Below are 8332 nucleotides of genomic sequence, written 5' to 3' on the forward strand. Positions count from 1 at the left end.
GCCACGGAGCGCGGCCTGCGCCACTGGCTTCACACGGAAATCACACGACGCCTCCTCTGGGGGCGCGAGCCCGACGGCCCTGAACCGGAGCTGCACCCTGTGCTCTCCGGTCTCCAGCTCCCCGACTCGGCCTCAGCTTCTGCTTGCACAGGAATTGACGCCTTACATAAACCAAAAATAAACCTTGTCAGTGATAAGGAGAGGCCTCACAGGCCGGCCGCATGGCGGGAGCAGGGAACCCAGCGCTGCGGGAACGACGCCCCACCGGCGACAGGAACCCGCGGACCGAACTCGATCTGCCGCACCTTCCGCCTGACATGGCTGGAAACACGGGCTCTGCAGGGGGGCGGCGGCAGACCTCAGAGGCTCATGGTGAGGGTGTAGGTCAGCTCCCAAATTCAGTGGACTGTTTAAGCAAGAGCACTGGTTTTGCACACACACAGCGCTTGGATAGTACCAGGATGCAGCCCACTGATCCGTGCAGGGGCGCAGCAGCCCAGGGTCTCCCCAGTTCCCACTCGGTCAGCCCCGTGTGTGTGGACAAAACCAGACGGTCCTGGAGAGGCTCGGGATGCTGGCGGGCTCCAGCGTCCCAGCATCCCCAGGAAGTCGGTCCTCAGCATGTTGCAGTGCGGGGCGCGGGAGCAGACGCAGTCGAGAAGGAAGGGGAGGACGGCCAGTTGCTGCAGGATTTGGTGTCAGTAAACTGATTTCAGATCGTATTGATATTCCTGATCCCAGTAATGCTTTATGAGGCCCAGCTGTTTTCACGGGCCTGGCCTCACAGGAGCCTGGCCCCATCATCGAGCTGTTAAAGGCCTGGTCCTGTGGTCTCCTGCGAGCAGCTCTGTTACCTGTCCTGGCCTGTCACCAAGTTTGCTGAGGTGGAGGCGGGCGTGGGTGGGAGTTAGGGGCTTACTCGCCGCTGGCACTGAAATGTCCTGAGCACCTGGCCTGGTGAGGCAGGCTGCGCTCGGCCTCCAGCTTCTGCAGATGGACTTTCTGCCACCCGGGGGCCCCCTGCTCCCTTTGTGCTCCATAGTCATCCAGTATGCCTCCCAGATCCCCAGCCCGTCCTCCAGTCCCAGGCAGGGAAACCGTTCTGCACAACCCACTGCCGGTGGAAGAGCAAGAGCTCCTTCCCTACTTGGGGATGGGGGTGGGAGTGGGCACTGCTCTCAGTTGCCCAGATCCCGTGGCACAAGGTCATTGCCTTGTGCATGAGCTACAAACTGAGGCCTGACATCCCCCAGGCTTCCCATTATATCAGAGGCACCAAGTGAAGATGATTAGATAGATGTATATTTTTTCAAAAAATATTTGAAAAAAAATATGATGTGCCTTTGTCATGGGAACAAACCAGAATGCAGAGGCAGAAGGAACATCAGCTGAGTCAGGAGAACTTGGGGATAAAGTCTTTTTGTCCTTCTGCAAACATTTTTCCTACTCTGTTACTTTGTGGGCACTGTAAAGAGGAGTGTGAATCTCAGGGTGGAGGATATGAGGAGTAGAGCCTCTGCCCAGGAGCTCCTGGCCCACTGTCTGGCTAGCCCTCTGCTGCTGGAGGAAGAGGAGAGCAAGAGGTATGAAGATCAGCTTCATCAGTGGTTGTCTGAAGACTCAGGAGCATTTATCAGTTCAACTTCCCCTCTTCTTTACCTTCCTCAGACACGGATTCCACTGTCTGCTAGATTTTTGACCTGTGATGCAGAATCCTCTGCACTGCCAGCCTTCAGAACGAAGGACAGGGAGCAGCTGCAAGTGTTGGTGGCAACAAGCACCTCTGACAGAACCTGAAGCCCCTGGAAAGGCTGATCCTGAGTTCAAGGGAGGAGAAAGTCGCCTCTGAGCTTCATCTCTCTGCACTGCTCCATGTGGTGGACATTTGAGCTGCCTGACCTGAGAGGGGAAGTCTCTCCAGATTTCTGCTTCTACTCAAAATAATGTTATTTTCAGATGCTTGATGCACTGTTGGAAATATGATTATTAATCATTCAAATAAAGCATTTGAATGTTAAAAAAGAGGGACATAAGATAACAAAAAGGGGTCAATTCTTCAAGAAGGCATAACAATCCATAATGTATATGCATTTACCAGCACAGCATCGGAGTATGTGAAGAAAAAACTGACAGAATGGTAAGGAGAAAGATTAATCCACTATTAGAGTAGGAAATTTCAACACAGCTTTTATCAGTAATTGACAGATAAAACAGGCACAAATGAGTAAGGATGTAGTTGAACAGCACCATCAGTTGACTGCCTGGACTTCAACAACAGAAGATTACACATTTTTTTTTTCAAGTTCACTTGGAACATTCACAAAGATCATATTCTATGGCATAAGCATATCTTAAATATAAACGGATAGAAATCATACAGAATAGGTACTCATAACACAATGGGATTAAACTAGAAATCAGTATCAGAAAGGTGGCTGGAAAACCTAAGATATTGGAGGTCCAGCAACACACTTTTAAATAATACATGGGTCAAAGAAGTCTCCAGAGAAATTAAGAATATTAAAAACTAAATAAAATCAAGTTTTTCAATTTGAATGAAGTTTGAATTTGAATATAAACCATCCAGAATTATGAGATGCAGGAAAAGCAATACTTAGAAGGAAACATACAGCATTGAATGTGTACATCAGAAAGTAGATACACCTAAAATCAATAACCAAAGCTTCCACTTTATGAAACTGGAGAAAGAAGAGGAATGCGAATCTGATGAGTGCAGAAGAAAAGAAAAATTAGAAAAGATATGAATGGAAACAGGAAAATATAGGAAGTCAATAAAATCAGAACCTGTTTCTTTTTATTGATGAAGATACCAATAAAATGGTAATCTTCTAACCAGTCTAAATAAGATAGGAAAGAGAAAATATAAAAGTTACTAATATCAGAATTGAAGTAGAGCTATCACTAATGATTTCATGGACATTAAAAGAATGATAGAGGAATATTATGAACAACTCTATGACATAAAATTTGATAAATGATATGTATCAATTCTTTGAAAGACATAATCTAACAAATTTCCCACAAAGAGCTATAGGTAATATATTAAAGAAATTGAGTCAATAATAACTTCCCAAAAAGAAAACACCAGATATAGTTTCACTGGTGAATTCCACCAAATATTTAAAAAATGCCATTTCTCAATAATTTCTTTCAGAAAATATAAACAGAGGTAATACTTCATACTTATTCTATGAGGCCAGCATTACCCCAGATAAAGATATTACAGTAAAGGAAACTTCCTGTAAACAGAAGCAAAATCCTCAATATAATAATAGCAACTTGAATCAAATAATATATAAAAGACTTCTTTTTTTTTGAATTACCTCAGGTATGCAATGGTATTTCAAGATTTGAAAATCAATTATTGTAATCAATTAATGTAATCCATCATATCAACAGGCTAAAGAAGGAAAATCATATGATCATGTCAATTGATGCAGAAAAAGCATTTGACAAAACCTAACACTAATTCATAAAAACTCCCTAAAAAGTGGGAATAGAGATGGACTTCCTCAGCTTGATAAAAAACAAAACAAAACAAAACAAAATCAAAAAACCCTACAGAATAATTTACAAGCTAACATCATACATAATTGTGAAAAACTAGAAGCATTCTATCTAAGATCAGGACAAAGCAAAGATGTCTCCACTCATCACTCTTATTCAACCTTATATTGGAAGTCTACCTAATGCAATAAAACAAGAAAAGGAAATAAAGGTAAATAGAATTGAAGAACTAAAATTGTTCATGGATCACATGATTGTTAAAAAAAACTCATGAAAATAAGTGCTTGTAATAAGGTTCTTGATATAAGGTTAATAAACAAAAATCAATTGCTTCCCCATATACTAGCAATAAGTAATTGGAACTTGAAATTAAAAACACAATATAATTTAGCACCAAAAAAAAGGATGCACATAGAAATAAATCTAACAAAATATGTATAAGATCTTTATCAGGAAATACACAAAACTCTGATGAAAAACATTAAAGAAGGACCAAATAAATGGAGAGATATTCCAGGTGCATTAGTAGAAAGATTCAATATTGTCAAGCTATTTCCAACTTAATCTATAGATTCAAAGCAATCCTCCCCAAATTCTGGTAAGTTATTTTGTAGATATCAAGAAACTAATTCTAAATTTGATATGGAGAGGAAAATGACCAAGAATAGCCAATACAATATTGAAAAACAAAGTTGGAGACTGACACTACTCAACCTCAAGACCTGCTATAAAGCCACAATGATAAAAACATTGCGGTATTGGCATATCGATGGGACAGACTAGAGGTCTCAGAAATACACCCACATACATATAGGGAACTGATCTTCGACCAAGGAGCAAAGGTGGCCTTTTTAACAAATGGTGCAAGAACAACTGGACGTCCGCAATCAAACCAATAAATCAAGACCCAGAGTTTTTACCTTTCACAAAAGTTAACTTAAAATGGACCATTGATCTAAATGTAAACACCAAATCATACAACTTTTATAAAATAATACTGAAGAAAATATAGGCGACTTTGGATCTGGCAATGACTCTTCAGATATAACACCAAAAGCATGATCCATTACAGAAAAAAGTTAATGTTAGATTTCATTAAAGTTTGGAATTTCTGCTCTTTGACAGATACTGTTAAGAGAATGAAAAGACAGCCATAGATGAGAAGGAAATATTTGCAAAACACGTATCTGATAAAAGACTTATCTTCAAAATATATCAAGAAATCTTGAAATTCAACAATAAGAAAACAAACATCTTAACTATAAAGAGGAAAGGATCTGTACAGATACCTCAACAAAGAAGGTATACATATGGCAGATAAAGCATCTGAAAAAATGTTTAACATCATGTATCTTCAGGGAATTACAAATTGAAACAATAGTGAGCACCACTAGACATCTATTAGCATGCAAAGTCTAAAACACTAACACCACCAAATGCTGGTGAAGAGGCAGAGCGCAAAGAACTCTCATTCATTGTTGGTGGGAATGCAAAATGGTACAGCCACTTTGGAAAATAGTTTGGCAGTTTCTTACACAAATAACTGTACTCTTATATGCATTCCAGCATTTGTGCTTACTGGTATTTATCCAAATAAGCTGAAAACTGGATACAAAAACCTGCAGGTGAAGGTGTATAGTATCTTTATTCAAATTGTCAAAAATTAGAAGCAATCAAGGTATCCTTCAATAGGTGAATTGATGAATCCATACAATGGAGTATTATTCAGTGATAAAAAGAAATAGAGCTGTCAAGCCATGAAGAGACATGGAGTAACCTTAAATGCATATGACTAAGTGAAAGAAGACAATCTCAAAAGACTCCATATAGTTTTATTGCAACCTGGAACTCTGAAAAAGTAAAAACTATAGAGACAATAAATTATCAGTGATTTTCAAGCGTTTATGGGGAAAAAGGGAAATCTACAGATGAAGCATGGGATGTTTTTAAGTCAGTCATGCTATTCTGCATTATACTCTAATGGTGGATACATGGCATGATGCATTTGTTGAAACCCTCAAACTGTAAAACACAGAGTGAACACTAATGCCGACAATGGACTTTAGTTAATGATAAGCTATCAATACTGATTCATCATTTGTAATGAATATGCTATGTTGAGGCAAGATATTAATAATAGCAAGAAAAAAACATATAAGCAGGGGTAGGAATACATGGGAACTCTGTACTACCTGTTCAGTTTTCTATATATCTAAAATTTCTTTAAACATGAATATCTGTTAATTAAAAAAACTTTAATGTACAACCGTTTCTTTTACTAGTAAAGCATATCTCAAAAAATTTCATTTTGTCAGATTTTAATGTTTGTTCTTCTAGTGAATATAAAATACGATTTTGATTTCGGTGCATATTGCTACGACTGAGAATATATGGATATTATATAAATATGCATGCATTCTTACAAGAGTGAGTATTCTTCAATATTTGGTTTTAATACAACTGCATTATAGGAAGCTTGTTTTATAGTCACTTACTAACTGAGTTTACTATTTGTTTGTTTGATCTATCAATTACCAAAAGATCTGTATTGAATCTCTAACTATGATGGATTTTTCAATTATTCCTTGTATTTCTGTCCACATTTACTTTACATAATTTGAAGGAACATTATTTAGTGCATGCAAGTATAGGATTTCATATTTTCTTGGTGAATTCAAATTTTTTTTTATCATTATTTGATAGCCCTCTTTAACTTGAGTAATTTAAGTTTTGGCCTAAAATATATTTTACATGATGATAATATAGTTAGACCAACTTTCTTTTGCTTAGTATTTGCTTTATAGATGATATATCATTTTTTAATTATTTTTCAATCTTCTCTGTCCTAAAGTTCTAGGTTTGTCTCTTGTAAATGGCATGTAGATTGATTTATTGGTTTATTTATCTATTCTAACAACCTTGTCTTTTAATTGCAGAGCTAAGTCCGTTGACATATTGTGATTATAAATATATTCAGAGAGTTTTGTTGAAAATAAAGTTTTCAGTTGATAGTTCCCATTATTGCTGATGAGAGGGTACATTTAACTTTCTTGATCTTTTTCAGGTGTTCTTTGTTTAACTTTGTCTTGTTTTATTCCCTCTTTTTCTATTAACACCTTCTCTGTCTTTGGGCTTTAGTGTTTCTGTGTAGTATGAATAGTTTCACTTTTCCTACATTTGTTGTCTGGCATTCACTGGGTCCTGAACTAGAGTATTAACACTAACCAGAATTTCCAGAAATTTCCCAGCCATTCTCTGACTGCTGTCCTTCCTCCCGTCATTCTCTTCTCTCCTCCATGAACTCCAGCTCAACCGTTAGACGGCTTCCTCTAGTGTCAGTTTCTCTTCACTCATCTTCCATGTTTTCAACCTGTCTCTTTTGCCATCTTGGAAAGTTTTTCAAATATACAATGTATTTCTTTAGTTCTTTCTTCATCTAGATGAACTGCTGTTAAACCTGATTTTTTTTTTAATTTTCATTCATTTTATTTTTCAGGCCTAGGTTTCAATTTGGTTATTTTTTAAATGTTTCATCATTTTTATATATGTTTGCTCTTTAATTTTTCTTTTAATAACTTTTTAGCTTGCTTTCTTGTGTGTCTTGTGATTTGCTTTTTAACTTCATTCAATCTTAACTTTCTTACATTTTTTATGTGAGAATATTCTGCAGAGTGACTCAAAGTGCTATTCCTTCAAAAGAGATTGCATTTTCTTCTATGTATACCATAAACCTGGGACCACAGTAAATTAATTTTTCTTTTAGAGGAAAATTCAGCTCTTAATTTCATGAATGGCTTGGCTTTCTTCTTCCAACCTGGTCTGAGGTCTTTTCCTGTCTTACTCTGTGGGGCAGGTTCTTCTTCAGCATGCCACTTCATGGAGGTATAGACTTCTGGAGTCCTTTTAGACTCTCTACTCTGGTCATGCCCTTCTTTATCTTCAGTTTTTAAAATCAAAACTCATGTTTGCCAGGTTTTATTAGATATCTTAGAGTAAAATCCAGTGTCCTGTTTTCCTTTTCTATCCCATTTGTACATTGGCTTTCAGTTTTTCAGAAGGCTTCACTTCCTTGACAGCTGACTAATGCAGTCTGTGTGTCTTTGTGTGTGAGTATGAGTATGCGTGTGTGAGTGTTTAAATTTTCTTGTAGCATTTTGAGCAGTGTTTCAGTAGAAAGGTTTTTGTTTGGGGCACCTGAAAGCTATCCTTTCTCCTCTCCGTTCTGTTGTTACAGACTTTTCTGACCTCTCCATCCAAACTGGCCTGTCCTTCTAGACATAGGTCAGTGCTTCAGGTTATTTCCTTCTGCTGCTCCTGAAAACGAACTTCTCCTAGCACTTCTGGGCAGGATCAATTAATACATACAGTGCAACAATAAAGTTACTGTCATCACGTAAGGAGAAAGCCACTGAGATTCAAATCTACAGGATCAGTCATGTGCCTGTGGCAGGGTCCTTTGGTATCCATGGGCTTTGCCCACATTTTCTTCTATAGGACCAGGGTGCAAAGATCATGTGAGACACTGTATGTGAGACCGCTTCATTATATGCAATTCCCCCTACAAGTACAAGCTATTTTGGTTTTTCACCTAAAGAACTTTAGGTCCTAAAACTATATGAGCCAAAGTCATAAGTAATAGGGATAATTTTAAGGAGTTATGTAAATTTATAAATAAAGATTTTTTTTTTTTTTTTAAAGATCACGGGTTTTAGTGCCTCTCTGGATCAGTCTTTAGAACTTACATGCTTTATTCTGCCTGCTCATACATGTGCAGAGATTATGTTTTACACCATAAATGCATCAT

At 38.0% G+C, this 8332-nt stretch overlaps 1 pseudogene; it reads left to right on the forward strand.

Moving 5' to 3' along the window:
• Positions 1–571: 571 nt before the first annotated feature.
• Positions 572–1889, forward strand: LOC113921660 (annotated as a pseudogene).
• Positions 1890–8332: the final 6443 nt, after the last annotated feature.

Source organism: Zalophus californianus, chromosome 9 (genome assembly GCF_009762305.2).
Source record: "Zalophus californianus isolate mZalCal1 chromosome 9, mZalCal1.pri.v2, whole genome shotgun sequence".
Lineage (NCBI taxonomy): Eukaryota > Metazoa > Chordata > Mammalia > Carnivora > Otariidae > Zalophus > Zalophus californianus.